This window comes from Phaethon aethereus (genome assembly GCF_964289735.1).
Source record: "Phaethon aethereus genome assembly, chromosome: 5".
Classification (NCBI taxonomy): domain Eukaryota; kingdom Metazoa; phylum Chordata; class Aves; order Phaethontiformes; family Phaethontidae; genus Phaethon; species Phaethon aethereus.
The window spans coordinates 55149213-55168914 of record NC_138579.1 but is presented as its reverse complement, the minus strand read 5'-3'; the positions used below and the strand labels follow the sequence as shown (position 1 = coordinate 55168914).

The 19702-nt window shown below is 47.6% G+C and overlaps 1 protein-coding gene across 1 annotated transcript in view; it reads right to left on the bottom strand.

The window, feature by feature from the left end:
* The window catches only part of SLC67A1 (solute carrier family 67 member 1), a gene marked incomplete at both ends in the record, with an annotated part of 62161 nt that overhangs the window by 25697 nt on the left and 16762 nt on the right, over positions 1–19702 (bottom strand). The gene's annotated exons all lie outside the window — the stretch shown is intronic.

The window sequence follows — 19702 nt, the reverse complement described above, 5'->3', positions numbered from 1 at the left end:
TTATTAGGGATGGTAGAATACAGCCCAGCCTATTACCACAACTGAAACCACCAGAGGTGCAATGCCACTTGAAAAAGGAGCTGCTAAAAATAACAAACGTGATTTACAAAGCCTTCTGAGGAGGTGAGCAAACAGCACTTTGATTGATGCACCTACTTTTCTCTAAAGGTGCCCAAAATCAAATCAACACGCCTTCAACTGCCCATCAGACCCCAAAACGTTCAAACTTTAACAGAAGTGGGGCCACATCCTTAGATGTAGGCCCAGTGAACAGCAATTATTAACAGTAGTTTTACAATGATAAAAAGGAACAATCACAGCTTCTGTAAAAAACGCAAACACAAACCATGTAAAAGTCAACAGAGCCAATAATAAGTCCTCAATTATCACTGTTGTCTTAAAAGAGAAGATTAGGAAATGACTCCTCCTAGACTTCAAGGGCATCTGGGAAGATTTCAGATTCTGAAGGACTTTAACTCTGCCAAACACAGATAGAGCAAAGTCCAGGGCTGGAAGACTGAAACTCAGGAGGGTCAAGCTGAAAACAAAGGGAGAAGCATGTTATGTCTGTAACAGTGAGAGCAATAATCCACTAAACCAGCTCATTAAAAGTCTTCCCCACCATGGCAACCCTGTTAGTTTAAGCGTTTCCTAAAACATGTGCTTAAAACCTACCGCAGGACACAGATTTGGGGTGGGAATGCCTAGCAGAAACACAAAAGGCTGGTGTCTTGGAGGGGACAAGACTAAGTGACCATTGTGGTCTCTTTGGGGCATCGAAATTAAAGTACCTTGGACTTCAGCAAAACAAGCCCTGGATTTCACCAGAGAAGGCTTTGGAGCCATGTGAGTCAGAATCACAGAACCATTACAGAATCATTAAGGTTGGAAAAGACCTTTAAGATCATCAAGTCCAACATTAACCCAACACCACCATGCACATTAAACCATGTTCTGAAGTACCACGTCTACACGTTTTTTGAACGCTTCCAGAGACGGCGACTCCACCACCTCCCGGGGCAGCCTGTGCCAATGCTTGACCACTCTCTCCGGAAAGAATTTTCTCCTAATATCCAATCTAAACCTCCCCTGGCGCAACTTGAGGCCATTTCCTCTCGTCCTATCGCTGGTTACTTGGGAGAAGAGACCAACACCCACCTCGCCACAACCCCCTTTCAGGTAGTTGCAGAGAGTGATAAGGTGTCCCCTCAGCCTCCTCTTCTCCAGACTGAACAACCCCAGTTCCCTCAGCCGCTCCTCGTCCACGCCGTCCCTGCCTCCCCAGCAACCTGTGCTGCAAAAATAGGATGCAAAAGTGAGCTGCGAGCCGCCAACCCACGTTCCCTGCAAGCCTCCTGTTAAAGGACTGCTTATTGCCTGACTCTTTACTGCTGCTTTCCTTGTCAGAGCACGGTGCATGTTTTTTGTGGAATAACCAGCAGCACTAATTGTAAAAGCCTCAAGTTTCCTCCATGCTAGTCAAAGGTGCGGTCTGAATAATTTCTGGAGTATTATTAAAGTCCCAGAGCAAGACAGTCAAGGATTGAGATGCAAATAACCAAGAAAAGCATCAAAGACCAAATACACACATATATATTTATATACACATGTATTCCCGCTAATAGCAAGGGCAAAAATCCCAGATGAATATTTTAATTATCATTAATTATTATTAATAACAACAAAGTCAGATAATATCTTCCTGCAAATGGACTTGGTGCAGTAATTTAGACCTGCTGCCTTCCATCCGCCAAGCTGTTCCGCTAATTCTCCTGGACCACAAAATTAGTCATTTACTGGATCGCTACTTTTTACTTTTAGTGCAGCAGATTGCCACTTTCTGATTTAAAACTATCTGCCAAACAGCTCCCAATCTATTGAAATCAACTTTGTGGACCCAAATTTTTATCCAAGAAATCTGGAATTTCTACTTTGCATTGCAACATAAAGTAAATTTACTAACAAAATAGAAAGGATAAAATAACCAAAATAAGTAGATGCAGCTGGCTTAATGTTTTTTTTTTGGATTTCTATATTTCAAGCTTTCATTCTGATGAATGGAAAAAACACATCACAAAAATTTTTGTTGGATAGAAAAACTTCCTTTGCAGTCCTACCTTTTCCTGAGGTTTTCCAGACTCCCACATGCCAACGTAAATATGGTTTACTCTTCAGATCCAAGAAGAATTACAGCAAGCAATGAGGGAAGGATCCTCCTATAAAACTAGTAAGCAAATGATGCACTACTACACCGCAAGCATATGACTGATAATTCATTGCTGTGAAAGGGAAAGAAGAACCTTAACATTTTACATATTTGAGAAAACCTGGGCTTGCCGTAATGGATTCGTGGCATTTTGTGCGGCTGGATTCTAAAGTCAGAGAAACCCGGTAAAACATAGAGCTCAAAACTGTGTTTCCCAGGCAAGCCTGAAGCATTCAAAATTGCCTGAAAAGCCCTTTTCTTAGCCACAGCTTTCTGCAAGCGCTTCGCCTTTTCCCACATACTAAACGTGATCATTTGTTGATGGAAAGGTGATGAAGGTACACCCCCGGGTTAGCTGCTCCGCCGTCTCGTCCTACACGGCAGGGACGAACTCTGGAATCGGAGGTAACGCATCTGTGCCCAGGAAACCACCTCTCACTTTTTTTTTTTGCTTGTTTAAGAAAGAGGAAGTAAAACCAATGGTCACAAAACACGCCGTATCAACACAGCAGGTCATGAATCTTTTTTCTGATGTATCTTCATCTCTTTTTTTCTGATGCTTCCATTACAACCCATGAATCGTGGCACGACGACACCTCCTGTGCCACCCCTCCGGTACAGCATCTGTGGGACGTATCCTCCCACTCCCGCAGTGAAAGGCGACCGTTTCACAAAGCGGCAGTGCAGGGTGGCTCTCCTGAAGCCCTGAGACATCATCACCTCTGATCTCTCCATGATGTTTGCTTTGGGGCTTGGGTAGGGGAGGGACTGTAGACAACGTCTTTCCCTCTTATATATGTCACAGAAATATTTACGCTGTCATGTAAAGGGACACGAGTGCTGAAACCAGTGTGCGTGTGCGGAATCATTATTTCTGGCAGCAGGGAAGACAGAGGTCACCGGGTTGAGCTGACGGTATTCTTGCAATGACACTGAGCAGGAGACCAACGTGTTTACTGGGGAAACAGGTGAAGATGCAATGGTGCTGCTGGCTCCCCAGATAGAGCTGCTCCGTGTCACTGGCACCAGGGAAAACTCTACCCACACCCTTGGATGCTGCTGGGATGGGAGCTTCTGCCCTGCGGAGGCAGGTGGGAAGGAAGCAGTGGCGGCTTGGAGGAGTCCAGCAAGCACCAGGATGGGAGGAGAGGGTTTGCACCCCACGGCAGTTCTGAGGAACAGCATTTTGGCAAGGGGTATGGTGATGCTATTGGCAGCAGCAGAGAAAACAGCGGGGGGTTAGCACTGATAATCCCTCCGCTGTGCTCGCTGGACCCTTTTCTGCAAGCTAAAGAGGTGGAGGGCCCAGGGGTAAGCTGTTGCTCTTATTTCTTACCGGTCTGATGAGGAACAAGCAGTACAAACCAGAACAGCGAAGCTAAAAGCGAGACACCCCGACCCCTCAGGTAGCCCAAGGCTGGGGCTAGGAATGATCGCTGGGTTGGCATCTCCTGCTGTGCAAAATCTGGCTCATGGGCACCTGTCTTTTTTTTTTTTAAGCTTTAAGCATGAAATTTCATCTCTGCTGAAATCAATGGGAGCCCTTCTGCATTTAATTTTGCCTGTTTGGCTTATTAGGAGAAAGTTTCACCAGGAAGGGACGTGGTGGCACTATTAAGACAAATGAGGCACACTAAGCAGGTTGCTCCCACGGCCCCTTTTCCCATCTTCCTCTTCCCCTTCCTGCCCTCCCTCTCATCTCTCCTGGCTGTCCACAAACCAGCCATGTGGAGCCAGAGCGAGCCCTGCCAAAACCAGCGGCAGATTTCCTGAGCGGGGCGGAAGAACAAAGGACACAGGCAGGATTAATACAATTAAATTAAAGGGAGCAAAAGGGCGCAGCAGCTTCAGCAGCTGAGATCATTGTGTGGCCTCTTCCAGCTTCTCGCTGATTAGTAGAGGTTAAGAGCCTTTACTGTTCTGGGCTTTATGGTCAAAATAACTTGGGTAACTTTATCTGCGTACTTCAGCGTGTAACTTATAATGCCTTTGCCCCTCTTGCATCTGGAGAGAGAGTCCCTTGCAGACTTTTGCCAGCAGCCTTCCTTGCTCTTCCCTGGGCTTTTCCACTGGCAAAGGTCCTCTCAGGCTGTCGGCTAAGACCACAGCTGCCCGCTCTTCTTCGTGTGTTTTCAGCCCTGCTGTGAAAGGAAGGAGCAAAATGCATCGCCCCGTCCTGCACGGGACGGATGTGCCCCGAGGTCCTGCTGCCAGGAGGGCGCAGAGCAGTCGCCTGCAGAGAGCAAACAGCTGAGCCCGGAGGAGGACTAGTTTTTGTGAGTTTTTGCCAACAGGAGCAGCCTCAGCTTGCCCTGACTTAAAGCTTTCAGAGAAATAATAAGAAAACAAGAGCAGAGGGACCTGGAGGCCAGGAGCCGATAACATTAGCCAAATGCTGCTTAACAGCATAACAAAAGCCTCCTCTTTTCATTTTCCTGAGGCCATTAGGCAAGTGTGGTGGATGCATTAAAAGCATCCATTAAAAGAGTTTTAAAGGGTTTCAAAAAGCAGGATGGTGAGCCCAGGGCACACTTGCCATGGGACTGATGGTGTGGCTCACTTGGTAGCCTGTGGCCACGGATAAGGGGCAAGTGGCTGACAGCTAGGATTGCCCATCTGGAAACTCCATCCTTAATGCTGGTGGGAAAGCAGAATTGATGATGAAACCTTTAATAGTAATGTCATGGTAAACAGATTAAACCCAAAGAAAATATTAGCATTCAAATCCAGCTGGAGGAGGGCTGCATTTCTTCCCATCTGAGGCAAAGCTAGGACATGCTCTACGTTACTTCGCAACCTGCTCCCATCGGGGTCAATTAGTATGAGGCAAACGAGCGCAATCAGGGAATCAAGACATGAGGCAGTAACACAGGTGACAGCAAAGGCTCCCAGAGGCTCCCCAGCTCCTGGAAGTGATGTTGTGCAGCTCTGCCCCAAGTGTCACACGCCCCTGAAGTCAGAAGTGGCACAAATGGAGCGTCAGAAAAATCTGGCGGAGTTTATAGCAAACAGAGATTTTGGAAAGCAGTACCTGGCCAGCCAAGTACATGTGGGGGTGTGTATGTGTGTGTATATACATATATATATATATGTACAAACACATACGCAGAGCATTTCCCAGTAGCTTTGAAGCAAAACATCCATGAAAAATTCAATCCCGCAAAGGCGCGTGCCCCATGCGGAGATCTGGCAGTGGCACAGGAGCAGGAGAGAGGCCACTGACCAGGCCTTTGCGGGCGGATAATATTTTCAGCTGGCAGATGAGGGCATTTGAACAGAGTCCCCGCTGCCATCTGCCAGCCGCAGCCCCCAGGCAGTGCCAAGGAGGGACGGGCGCCGGAGCCTCCCGCTTCCACCATGGAAGGTTACAACAAACCAATAGGGGACACAGTTTTGGGCTCCAGCCCAAATTCCAGTCCTTGCCCTGACCTTGCTGGGCAGCGATTCCCATCTTTGGTTTCCTGCCCGAAAAGGCTGGGACAGACCCATGAAGGTACCTAAGGGTTGCTGCCAGCCGGGAGGCCGCATTCAGGCTGTGTGCGCTGCGAGATGGTATCAATCGCTTTCTGATTAGCATTCCAGCCACAGAGACCTGCTCTGCAAAGCCCAGGAGAAAAACGCGTGTGTGTAATTGCACAATTAAACGTTGCGTCAACACAGCAATTCTTTCAAGGAGGAAGCAGTTCCCAATGATTCCCTGAGGATTAAAGGATCAATGTGTATTTCGGCAGTGAATGGGATTGTGTTTGTTTTCTTTCTCTTTTTCTTAATAAAGCCAAAGTTGAACACAGAGAGAGCACAAATTGTTTTTTAGTGACTCACTCCTACTTCAAAACAGCGCTGCATAAAGCCAGCATTCATAGCCGGCCCAGATTCCTTAAAGAGGTCTGAAAGGACTCTTAAAATATTTCTTTGATTGCAGTCCGGCCACACTATCCACTCATCCACTCACACCCTTAGAGGGGCAGCTATGGGTGAAAAGCAACTGGTGAGTTGAAAAGAAAAGCAATGCAAAAAACTGATGTGGAAAAAAAAAAGGTTCAGGTGAAACCATGAAACCATGCTCTCCAGTAAACAGCTTTATGTCCATAAGAGAGTGAGCAGTGGCCACTGTGTTCCTGAAGACTTAGTGATACATAAACTTAGTGCATAACTTATTGTACATTAGTGATGGTTTCATTCAAGGAACTTTGTTTTACTGCCTTGACAATGCCTCCTGAATGTATTTCATCTTTGACTCATTGTGGTCTGGTCTATGCTGTTGAGATTCCTCCTAAAGACAAAAAATGCAAGCACAAAATTTCACCAAAGCTTCTTAAAGAAGCAAAACCACAAAAGCCTCAACCAAACCCAGATTTATTTAGCCTCAAAAACTTTCACACATTTCTTAGGATGTTCAATGCAAATGTACAGAGATAGTCCAGCTTCCACAGCCCAGGGCAAGGAACGGCACAGTAACACAAACCTAGACAGCCCAGTGCTCAGCAAGCTTCAAAGCAGCCCTGCCAGTGAAGGGTGGCCAGTACAACCCATCACATTATCTCTGCCTTTGAGAGGAAAACAAAAAAAACCCCAAACCTTCCTTTCTGCATTTCCTACTCCCTGTCCTCCTGGAAAAAACCATCATACAAAGGCATGAGTAAGCGTGGCACGAGCCCTTCCCCCCGGTGCTCCTGCCCAAGCAAATGCCCGTGTGAAAATTGTACGTGAAGTGAGGAGCGCAGGTTAACGCCAGCTGAAGGAGCGTTAAATCCCAAGTGGGAACAAACACAGCCTCCAAGGGACGCGTGCCAGGGAAAGATGCCCTTTCTCACTTGCGTCCTCATGGTCAGGTAGTAGGTACTTCACAAGAGGCAGGACAAATCGCCTGGGATAAATCACCTGTATTTCACGGTAGCCACTCAGTGGGACCGCTTCAGTTGCAGTTTTCCCATTATTTCACTGGGAGCCTGGGATTTCTCTAGAGACAGAACGTAAAACCTGAGCAGATACCCACCCCCGTCCCCACCCATGCATCAGCCGGAAAAGGAGGGAGCTCATTGCCCTGATGCAACTGGAAACCATGACCAGGGTGTCCTTTTTGCCACATGTGTTTTAGACGAGGAGCAGCAAAAGTTGGCTGCAGCTGCTTCAGGGAGAGCAGGAGGCTCTTTTTCACTCCAGTGAACTTGACATCATTGCAGGCTGTCCAAGAGGGTGGTGAGACTCCACGTCTGCACCCTCCGCAGAGCCCCTCACAGGGCGAGCATGAGTCACCCACAGACAAGTGCTCATTCAACTGCTTATTTCTAGTGGCAGCCACGTCTGGAAAATTCGGGTGGTGGGAAAGGAAAAAAAAGATGGAGGGGGGTATGGGCATCCTGCATCACCCATTTCCGTCCAAACTGGGCGGGGGAGGGATGCTGAAGATTGGCACTGGTTAGCAGGGCAAAGAGCCAGGAGAGCAACAGCAGAGGCACGTCAGAGCTGCCATGTGCTGGGGACAAGGTGTGGGATAGTTCAGAGCCGTCCCTAAAGTCATCAGAGCTACCTGTGGCTTAACTTCCCTTAAGGGACATTGGCTCCTCTGTGCGTGTCACTGATCCAGCACAAGGAAGGTTGCTGGTGCAACACTCAACCTTGCAGAAAAAACACTTTAGGTCAGTGCAGGGCACTGAATAAAAACATTTGGGCTTCTTCCACAGGGAAAATCCTCCTTTGGCAGAGCTCCTTACGTAAGCGGTGCTGTCAATCAGGGGCTCCAGAGCAACGAGGCTATCTGTCCCCCTCTGAGCCTCTGCTGCAGAGAAAATCCCAGCAATGCAAAGCAGCCCGAACTAACCGGCCCCTGCCATAGCCCCAGCTCAAGCACAGCAGATCCCGCTGCCAGGGCATGAAGGGGACGGTTGTGGCAGGATGCTAATTCCTAGGCAGCTGGAGCAGCCTGCCTGCACCAGCCTGTCCTGCTGCTTGATCCAACGCAGTGCTTCTCCGAGGAACTCGGCTAATTGCCGGAAGAGGCATATCAGTTACGCTTCAATAAGACGTGGGCGGATTTGCATGCTTTGCCCATAATCCGCCACTAATTTCAAGTATCATTTATTCTCGTGTGCTCTTTTCTGGTCAAATACCCTATTTCAAAATACTGCACTTTGCTAATTCAAAGCTTGCACTTGTATGTGTGGTTATTGCTTTTACCCTATTGCACGGCGTAGAGAGTCCTGCTGGCATCTCGGTGCACCGAACACCTGCACGTTTACATGCATTTATAACAAATAGGGGAATAAGCTGCACTCCCCGAAAGATTTTAGCCAGCTGGCTGGCTAAGGCATTGCTTGCCTCACATTCCATGGTATCAGCCTCTATGTCTAGAAATGGAGGAGTCTAGACAAAGACGAGGTATGAGCTGCACTCCCTGAACGGGGGCTTGCAACATCTGGCTTCGATCCCGGCAGCGCTGCTACTGGATGAGCTGGGGCAGGTCAAGATAAGCATCAGAAAGTAGGTGTAAGTGGTCAGTTCTCACAACAGAGGCATCCCACTGGTGAGGCCGGGACATGTGCTGTTCGATCTATCTGTGAACAATCTGGAGCAGCAGCGAGGGAAGAAAGTTTGCTGAGGACACGCAACTAAGAGAGTACTGGGGAAAAGAGCAGTCAGTGGGGAATTGCGTATGGTCCTTGCAGGGCTGAGGGATTGGGCAATAACATGGCAGCTGAAAGTTACTGCAGATTAAATTTGAAGTGATGCATGCCGGGAAAACAAGTCTTAAATGCACCTATGAAATGATGGTTTCTGAACTGCTTATTATTGCTCAGGAGTGAGACCTTTGGACTATCATAGACTATTCCACAAAACCATCGGCTCAGTGCTCAACTAACCAAACATTAGGGATTACCATGAAAGAAACAGCAAACGAACAGAGAAGAAAACCTCATTAGACCACTGTATAAACTCCTGGTTCACCACTACTTTGAATAGTGCATGCAATCCTGGTCCCCTCCTCTCAAAAAGGCATCTAAGAAGTGGGATAGGCTCAGAGGACAGCAACAAGGACAGTTCATGGTGACTGGTTTTATAAGGAGGCCGAGAGCCTTCACCCCAGGAAGGAGACATCCAAGGGACATCTAATACAGGTCCACAAGTTTGTGAGGGACTTAGAGCACGGGTTTAGGAAGTGACTGACATGGTAATTTCCACCACAAAAACTGGGAAACACCAAACGAAGCAGTCAGAGACTGGTTCAAAACGAAGAGAAAGGCCTAATTCTCCCCACAACATGTAGGTCAGTGGAATTTGTTGTGGAAGCAAGAGGTTTAGACAGGTACAAGGAGAGACTGGGCAAGCACTTGGAAGAATGATCCACTGGAGGTTCCTAAAGAGTCACAAACCGTATTCATTCATGTCAGGAAATCCCCTGAGTTGAAAACAGTTGGAGGCTGGAAAAGTAATCAGCAAAGTGTTATGCAAGTTTGTCCCACTCTTTCTCTTCTCTAGGCTTCTTGATTTTTATTGGAGAAGGGATACCAGATCATGTTGAAACGCAAGTGCAATTTTCTCCTCTGCAGCAGGAATCAAAACCATGTCTCCCACCACCATCTTACAAACCAGACAGGCTGATTTTTGCTCATTCCCTGGAAAACGCTGCTTTGTTCCTACAATCCTTAAACGTTTCAGATAATAAATAAGAATAACCACAACTCTCACTTTGCACTTGGGACACTCAGTTGGGAAAGGGTAGTGCTATGTTTCAGTCCAAGAAATATTCACGTATCTTATCAAGTGGCTGTTTAATATAACACAAAGATACAATCCTCTATCTCTTAAACGTGGATTTTTCCCAGTTTTTTTCTTGGATACAGATACTCCAACCATACAAAGTAATAATAGTTTTTTGGGGTCCCTCCCTTCTTCTTCATGGTGGAGGTTCGCTCCCTAACGGGTGGCAAAGTCTTTAAGTAATTCTTTTTTTTTTTTTTTTAATTAAGCAACAAAAATGGTTCTTCCACGCTCAGAATGTGGTAAATCATTAAAACGCTCAGTTTGGGTGTGTCGCCGGGTAAGGACTCCCACACACAGACTGGTTAGAAGGTGAGCAGTGCTTGCTAGACTACCCAGTGACTCACCACTGAACACATCGTTAATCATATGTTACAGCATGTCTGACTTCATAGAGTACTGTAGGTGGTGTGAAATAATCTTTGAATGAGTTCAACCTTTTTCTAGCTTTTATGAGGTTACAATGCTTCAGACTCCAAAAGACTCAGCTGGGCAGGAAACTGTTGAGGATTTGCTATAGTAACCTGGGTTGCACTCCCAGCACGTCAGGTCTTGGCTCACAGCGGTGGCTTTGGAGGATCCACAAGTTTGGCATCGGCTGGAGTTGTTACCTCTCCCTGATCGTGATGCACTTGCTTATTCAGAGCTGGCTCAAAGCAATGCGTAGGCAGAGCTGAATTTTGCTGCCCAAGGATGAGAGGTGGGGTCCGGGTAATTTCTGCAAGGGGAAGGGGTAGGTTTTGGCTGGGAAAGAAAGCATGAAGAGAGCTCTGGCGAGCCAGGACCACTGCCTTTGCTGGCACTAAGGAGACAGGCGGTGACTGCGACTTTCAAGAGAACCTCTCCCACCTTCCAAAACCAGACACAGACACCAGATGCTCTGGCTTTCCTCAGTGAGCATGCCTTGTCGCCACTCTGGCACAGGCAAGTAGACAACAGGACTGTGGGCGGACAGTCCAATGCCGCAGGCAGCTACTTGTTTTGCCGATGCTTGGAGGTGTCCCAGCGTCGCCCCACTAAAGGACTCGAGCTTCTTCCTCTGCCTGTCTCTTTTGCGAGCAGGGCACTGGCGAGGCTACTGCAACGATCCAAGAGAGCAATCCTTGCGTCGTCCAAAAGGAAGGGCTCCCTCCACGCCCCACAGCCAAAGGCTAACGAGGTACATAGCGAAGTCATTGACTAGCCAACTCTGACACTTAAATTTCATCTCTTACCAGGACCACATTCACGTGAATGACATTTTTAAGCTACGTAATCCCTGGCAAGACACTACTTTACCTTGAGGTAAGTAACTGTAAATGCAGCACCCTACCGGAGGTATGGCACAGACTGATCTTGCCTTGGAACAAGTAGTGGCAGCCAACACCTCCTACCTCAAGGTGTGAAAAATCTTGCTGTGCTGCATCAAGGGCTCCAGTGGCTTTTGTCTAGTAAGACCTTTTAATGAAATAGGACACATTAGGGCTAATTTTGTACGGGAAGCAACGTTGGAACACTAATAGCCAAAAGTCACAAATAAAACATTTCACACGTCAGGTGGAAGACGTCCAGCATCCCACTCCAACCTCTTCAGTTGCACAACAGGGCCCTTGAAAACAAACCTTTCTCCAGCAAAGACAGAGCCTGAGGGCTGTGGTGCAGCTGATTTGATTTCATTAAGAGCTTGACCCCAGAAGGAGGCATCTGCATGAGAAGAGTGAGTCACTCCATTTCAATAATGGGTGAAACCATTAATTAAAGGTGCACAGTTTGCTTGCTTGGGCAGGCTTCATATGCTCAAACCAGGAGTGGTCTCACTGTTACTATATTTACTGAACTCCCCCAATTAAGTATTTTGTTTCCCTCATCCCATAATGACAATGGTTTCTGCATGTTAAATATATTCAGAAAGGAGGTTGTTCTGCGTTTTATATCTGCAAATTGTAGTAGTTTGCCCCCCCCCCACAGGCTGTAGGACAAACACTAGCCAAGGAACAGCTAAAACTTTGCACTGAATGATGTGTTTTCAACTACTGTGTTTAGCATAGTAGAAAATAATTTATTTGGGTTAAAAAGCACATTCAATATTAACTGAAGTTGCTTGCACTTTTTGAGGCAATGAATTGAAAACAGATTGAATGTACTTCATACCACCCGTCAAATGTAATTGCAAGGTCTCCTACGCACCTTGCACATTTCAGTGGATTCCAGCGTTGCCAAAGCCCTGAACGCGAACATCCTTCACCTGCAGACCTGGTGCAGCGGTTGCATTTCGAGCTCTGCCTAACACACCTTTGCTCTCAGTTGGAGGCGCTCCCCTTAGGGAGAAAAAAAAAAAGCGCTTTGTTCATCCTTTTGCACCACGTTTCATCTTGGCCCCACTACTGAGACCACCTACAGGGATGCCAGTTCGTATCAGCTGCGTTATGCTGAACTGGTATTTACGGGAGCGCTCGGTGGGAACCACATCTTAGGCAGCCTCACGGGCAGCCTCTCCACCCAGCCACATGCTGACGGCAGAAGCCTGCTCCATTCACCGCCAAACGACGGCGACGGCAAGCTACCTGACAGAGTCACGGGGAAAATTGCAAGCAGAGTGTTTACTGTATTTTCAGTTGTGTTTAATTGCAAATTAGCAGCCGGAAACAAGGGAGGGGGGACAGTGTGTGAGCCACCAGCTGTCTGCAGAGGAGTTTGGAAACCTCCGATTACGCGTTTCTGTAGCTCCGATGAGCGAAGCGCCGGCTCGCTGCACGCTTGGGGTTTGCTGTACCTAGAAGATTTACATTTCAAGCCATCTGGTGTTGCAAAAGCCAGAGGCCACACACTTCTTTGGCAGGACATCTTAGGGAACACCTGTATTTTAGATGCTACAACCAGGTAACTCAAGGCAGCAGTGGGCCGTGTTCTTTAGCGGCTGGCAGCAACGATGATTTTAGTGACTAGCGCTTGTGACATCCTGGAGCCTTGCAGAAGCTGGCTGTTTCCAGCGCAAAGAGGTCCACATAAACAGACAAAATGGTTGATGAGGAAATCATTTACCTTTTGAGGTGACTAGCAGGTTGCTTTTTTCGCTTCTCAATGCACAATGTAAAAGAATCTCGTGTTTTCGTTTCACTTCAATTTTATTTCCAGCAGGGCAAAAACATGATAACATGGACTTCAAAGTACTGCCAAGCCTGTTGGACGTACGTCTCGGTCCACATCCATCCTTGTAATAGTCCTTACATAAAGTTTTCCTTTTCTGCCTACAGAGACAGACCTAATGCAGTAGCAGCTGAAAAACTTCACACTTTAAATCTCACAACTTATCTTCACAACATCCCTGTGGGTGATGGTGATGCAAACACCCCGTATGTACTCACAGGGAAATGAAGCACAAAAACCCCAAGTGCCCCAGGAAGGTCCCATAAAGATCATGGTGGAAAAAAAAGCCTTAAAAATCAGGTCTCTCACATGCAAGTTTAGTGCTCAGGCCAGCGTACCACGCTTTTCCTCTCTCTATTTTCCCTCGATACCCCAAAAGCTTTTTCTGCTGCCCCAGCAACAGGAACCCACAATGCGCTGCATCTTGCAGCACCCTGACAACGCAACACCAGCACCGCATATTACAGCACCGTTGATGGGAGAAGCACACATATGTAGGCTTTGGACGAGTGCGACATCCCTTTTACTGTTTCCTCCCCTCCCGAGGAGCCTCGCCACTGTGCGCCGGTGTCGGCTGGCCCAGCTCCACAGGAACCAGCTGCCCTAGAAACAGGCTTCGCCGCAGGGACGCATCCTGGAGCCCTGACTCAATTAAAGAACAGATTTGAGTCAGTGGAAACTTGTCTGAGGAAGGACTGAGTAAAACCACAGGGTCAAAGCAAAACAAGCCATGCAGATCCTGAGGAGTTAGCGAGAAACACTGCAATCCCAGCTGCACCGGGGGCATCACGGAAAAGGGGTTGGAAAAGATCAACTGGGGGCATCATGGAAAAGATGCAAGAGCTGAAAAAAAAAATTCAGTAAGAGCTGAAAATGGTTTCCAGGATTAGGACGAACATCAGCGCTGTAGATGCAATGGCTGCCAATCCCCATCAAAATTGCAGCACCCAGTACAAAGAGGTCAGCCACAGAGCAGAGATACGGATTAGCAGCAGGAAAGGACTTGAAATTCATTGCTCTTTAGCAAGTTATCAGAGAGCGGCAGTCGAGGGAAAAAGACAGTATGAGTTTAGCACGAACACCTTTAATCCCTGCTTCAGATCAAGGCTAGTAGTTAAACTGGCCTCAAAGGCAATTTCTTTACTAAATGACACAAACTAAGCATAACATTGTTTTTACAGATATAGCCACCAAACGCTGTATTTCAACTACACTAATAATGAGATATCCTAAAAGCAAAACACCATGGGATTTGAAGGCTTTAGAGATGTTCTTTTTGGGTTCCTTTAAGTCTGGTTAATATTTGCCTTTAATTTCTTTCACAGACCTATTTCTCGTAAAATCCAAACATGACTGAAAAAGAGACGAGAGTACTGAAAGATCACTAAACATATGGAAATCATTATCCCAGAGGGAATATGAAAGCCATCTGCCCGAGACTCCCTCTGCACTCCCCCCGCAGACACAAATGGCAAGAGACTGATGCTCTGGTGGCGAACCCTGGTCTTGGCTGGCATCAAAAGAAACCGCACATCCAGCCGTCCAGAGAGCTCGTTTATTTAAGAGCATATTAGTCCCTAGGCTAGCCAAGACTTTATCAGCTGGAAAATCCCAATCATGAGTGCTAGCTGCAAGGGGGGGAAAAAAAAAAAAAGAAAAGAAACGGGGAAAGATCAGGCAGGACAAGCCTGAACATGTTCAGTTTGTCCTTCCTACACTACAATTATATCCTCATTCCTCACAGCAAAAGGCAGTTCAAAGAGACAATAAACTCCTTTTTAAGTTTTACACTTTGCAGGAACGTCACTGAAACGGAACTGAAGTGGTTCCCAGAGATAAGGCGACAAAAGAAATTAAACCCTTCCCTACAGCTACCCTTTGGTAAAATATCAGCAGAGAAATAGAGGCAGTGCTTCAGAGGTAACTATGGCATTCATCTGAGGAAAGAGGACTTACCTTAGTGGTTTCAAACAGATTAATTTAGTATACTGATCCTCAAACTCTGCAGCTGCTTCCTTCCTTTGCATTGCAGCAATATTAGCCTCTAAGGCTCATGCTAACTTCATTTTATGGGATGGATAGTATTTTATTGTCAGGAAATGTGATTCCCTTTTGGGGTATGACTTAATAAATGCTTCAGTTTAGGTCCCAATAAATTTGGGCTGAAACACTGTAGACCATAGGATGGCTTTGGAGGGAGGCAAAGTGTGAGGGATCAGGTAAAGCAGGCACCAAACGGGGCAGTTTCTACCGCTTTTCTTTCACCTCCTCATTCGGGCACAAAAGACATAGACCAAGGGACAAAGAGAAGAAATAGAGCTGAAAGGCAAGGCAGGATGGACCTGGGACATCTCCGAGGGAGCAGGCGCCCCACCCTGTCTCCCTCCCAAACCAAATGAAGCCAAACTGAAAGCACAGGGCATAGTGGTACCGCAGGGAGCAGTTAAGTGGCAAGGGGAAAATAATTGGATTTGCAACTAAAGGCATGAGACACTAAATGGCCCTAAGCACTGAAATATTTGACAGCTGCAATCCAAGACATGGATGGGACAGGCAGAAATAAAAGGCTCCATCATCTATTACCAAACCACCCAGAAACCATAAAGTACTTATGTTGGAAAAGTTACTATAAAGTGAAACAACGGGGTTTTTTAAAATTAATTTTTAATCTACATCACCAAGACTTTTACAGAGTATGGAAATTGCTCAGCTCATCATCCCGGCTCTGGGGTCTCATTGCCAATGTACAGTCGTGTAGCAGTAACAAACTTCAACCCAGCACAGGACAGACATCTTTTCTAACCATAACCAGGCTGCATGAGAACTTAATTACCCAACTGAAAAGCCATCAATACTTCAGACTGACTCAGTTCGGGTGCACTGGATTGTTTCCTGCCTTTCACTGCGTCAGGGAATTTCTTTCCACCCTATAGCCCTTAGGAAAGGGGCACATGGCTGAAGGAGTTAGCAGTCATGAATAATCAGGGAGGGACTTTTCCAGAACAAGGCAGTAATGTGAAAAAGTCTTTCTTCTGGGGCGATATTTGCATGACCGAGGGATGACATAAGTCCGCAAACAAAAAAGGCTTTATACCCCCATGGCGGCTTTCGAAACCTCTCCACGCTGGCTTGGTCCTTCCCTTCTGTGCAGAAGCATCGCATTTTGGGGGCAGGAATTTAAGCCCCATCTGCACCAGGTCAATTGCCGGCTCTGCAACCATGGCTTTATCTCATTCTTTCTGGCTAACGCAATCCTACGACCCACGTTAACGACGCTATTTTACGGGGCACAACATTTCACTGTAGGACTGAAGGGACTTATTTCTGCTCTGGTATGAGGGTAGAAGAGCCAAGCAGAGCCCAGGGTGACAAATCTACTTGCATAGGAGATCCGCCAACGTGCAGCTGGACCCAACTCCAAGAGGCAAGGACACCAGCTTGCAGTGACAGAGCAGAAAGAAAAGGTACAAACAGTATTGCCAAAGAGTGAAAAAGCAGCAGCCTGCCAAGACGTGCCCTGCCCCCCCCGCCCCCCCCCCCCCCCAAAAAAAAAATCAAGCCCCTGTTAGACACCTGGGAGCTGCTGAAAGAGCCAAACTGAAAAAGAGCTGCTGAAGTGCAGCCAGAGGAGCTGCGTGCCAGGACGCATCCTTGCAAAGGCAGCTGAGCAACGTGGGTACCACCGGGGCACCAAACTGGGGCTGGAAACCCAGCCAGGGCGTACAGACATGGCGCAGATGCTCAGACTGAGGCAGAACTAATGTTTCACTTCCAGCATGGGCCGTTTGCCAGATGAGGACCTCTGCTGAGAGTTAACAAAAATGCACTTGAGACTCTGGACAAAACCCTTTAGTTTGCAGGTCATTTGTTTTTAAGGAGATGGCTGAGCGGTGACCTAAGGAGTCAGAATCAGGTAGTTCAGACCCCTGCAGAGAAGTGTCCGAGGACTTTCAGAGTGGTGAAGCAGGCACTACAAGAATGATGGATGCTGGACCAAGCCCAGCCTCCCAAGCCCAAGGGGATTTGCTCACGTTGCCGGGAGCGGGGAAACCGTTTCTCACCAGTATAGGAAGTCAAGAGCTTGGCAACAAGGGAGGCAGCTCTCCCACAACTCTGGTTACGCAAACAGCTGCCTTCTGCTGGGTTTCAACATGCTTCACTGCTCCAAAAATAATTTCCTGCTTGATTTGATACTATTAGCAGGAGCACAGAGCGCAGCAGGAATGGTCATGCTGCTCCATGCTGGATCCAGCTAGCTGCTGGTTTGTAGCAAAAGACCCAATTTATTTTTTTGGCAGAGGGGCACAATTACGCAGGACGAAAAGGTAAGCGGGCTGATAGCATAAGCCCTCTCTTCTTCCTCCGCGAAAGGTTTTGACGCAAACCTGGATGAAAGTAGCTGCCACCTTTGTCCTTCCGAGCCTCTTTCCAGAGCTGAGATTTCCCAGCCCTTATAGCTCATAACACTTATGGCATATAACCAACACTCAGCAGTCAAGCAATAATCAACGCCAACGTGAAGGTCAACGACCAAGTCACTGCTTGCCGAGCGGTTAGGAGCTGTGCCGGTCCTGCACAGAATTGCTGGAGTTCCCCCACGGCATGAGAACCCGAAAGCTAATATCACACCTTTTTTCATTCCCCACTGGATGACTTTTTGTCGCCTTTGGGGGCTTGTTGGAATGATCCCAGTCCAGCCCAATGCTTTGGGAACAGCAGCACTTTCCATTCCTAGCTGGACTGGAATTTGGATAGCAAATTTTGCCCCAAGGTGCATCTGATTTCCTGTTCCCTATTCCCAGCCTAGGCATCTGCATGCCCCTTTCCAAGGGCCTGCCTTGGGAGGGACTCCTCCAGGGCCCTTCACCAACAGTGCTTCAGAAACCTCAAGAAGTACAGAAAGTTAAAGATGCCAAGGCCCAGCACATCAGCATTGCACTCCATAGTCTGTGGACCAACACCAGAGTACACCAACCCTCCCAACTCACCTCTGGCCTTACACAGAGGTTAGCTTGTATCTTCCAGATGAAGTTCAAGTAATGTTCAGCAAAGAAATGAAGCAGCAAAGTAAAACTCGATGTCACCCAGTAAAACAATGGTTGCAAAGTGGGATTCAGGAGCTGATAGCATGTCCACAAAATCAGCATATTTTTAAGGCAGTACATAGTGCACACTGGTGCAAAGAGGGACTCCCCAACAGAGTCTGAAGGTCTGCTTTAGCACCTGAGGAAGCTCTATGGGATTTTCCAATACTACCTGACTCAGAAGCAGAAATCCTTGAGAGGATTTCTCCACTCATCATCAGCCAAGTAGATGTAGCAGTAGCATCAGCCAAGTGATTTTGTGCTGCCTTTCTCCTCCTTTTATACCTTGAAATGAAAGTTGTGCAATGACATTTGCTTATGCTTATACATTTTAAGCCCAAAGAGACCACGAAGGACCATTTCATCTGATCCACACCACACAAGTCTTACCAACCTTTTCTTTCCACCATCATTCTTTGAGCCACACAATGGCTTATGAAAGATGCCCCTCAGCCATGACTAGAAGAGTATAAGGGGTGATGAACCCACCACTGCTTTTGGGGAGCTTGGACAGAAACTAACCTTGGAAAGTAAATCCATGGGGAAAAAAAAAAAAAGGAAAGGTCCCGTCAGCAGTCCTGCACAGAATGTAACTCCAGGACGACACCCCCAGCTTTCATACACAAGGCAAAATATGCATCTGAGCTGACCCAAATGTCAGATGGGGCCCCTCCTGTCACTGTCACCATAAAAAGGAATAACCCTGTGAAGAAGGTGGCTCCTCACCTGCTAGTGGACCTGAGCCGGGCGGGAGGGCAGGACTGGTGGGAAGACAGTGCAAGCTGGTTTCCATACTCAACTGACCCATGTCTGCAGCTGCTGCTGCTCCCACAGCCCACGGGAGTGGAGATAAGCAGCACTTCAGCTTTTCCAGACATAGCACGATTCCTGTTTACAGCCTCTGGGCTAGACTTTTCAAAAGAAGGAGCTAGGTGTCTATTCTTGCAGGAAACCAGGTGTGTAAACAGTTCAATACACCCAGCAAACTGTGCTGTAGCGCAGCAAAGGGGGCTAGTGGAGACAAGCCAAGAGCACAGGAGCTGAGGAAGGAAAATACTTTTAAAGAATATGCCTAATTAGAGAAGGGCCTGGGCCAAAAGTTTGTATTTGAACACCTGGAATAGCCCTGGGGAGCAGAATTGTAACCTGAACCGAGATCCACATTTTGTAACTTGTGCCTCTCCCAGATGAACTAAACCCCAGCCCCAATCATCACACAGTCTGAGCTGCAGGTCTCCAACAGCCAAAGCCTGGAGGTCAGGCTTTCTGCTCTCAACTGGGTTTTGGCCGAGCCACTGTGCTCGGCTGCTGGTGCCCTCTGTTCCTCTCACCCCACACCGCCCAGTACCCTGCCGTGGGCCCGCTCTGCCCCACTCGAGAGCTCGCTGCTGCTGCTCAGCAGCGTGCCCCTGGATCACTGACTCAAGGTGGAGATGCCCGTTCGCTCCACTGGCCCCGGCACCCCCAGCACTGCAGCCAAGCACTACTTGTCACTGCACCACCTTCTCCCTGCCCTCACAGGCTACCG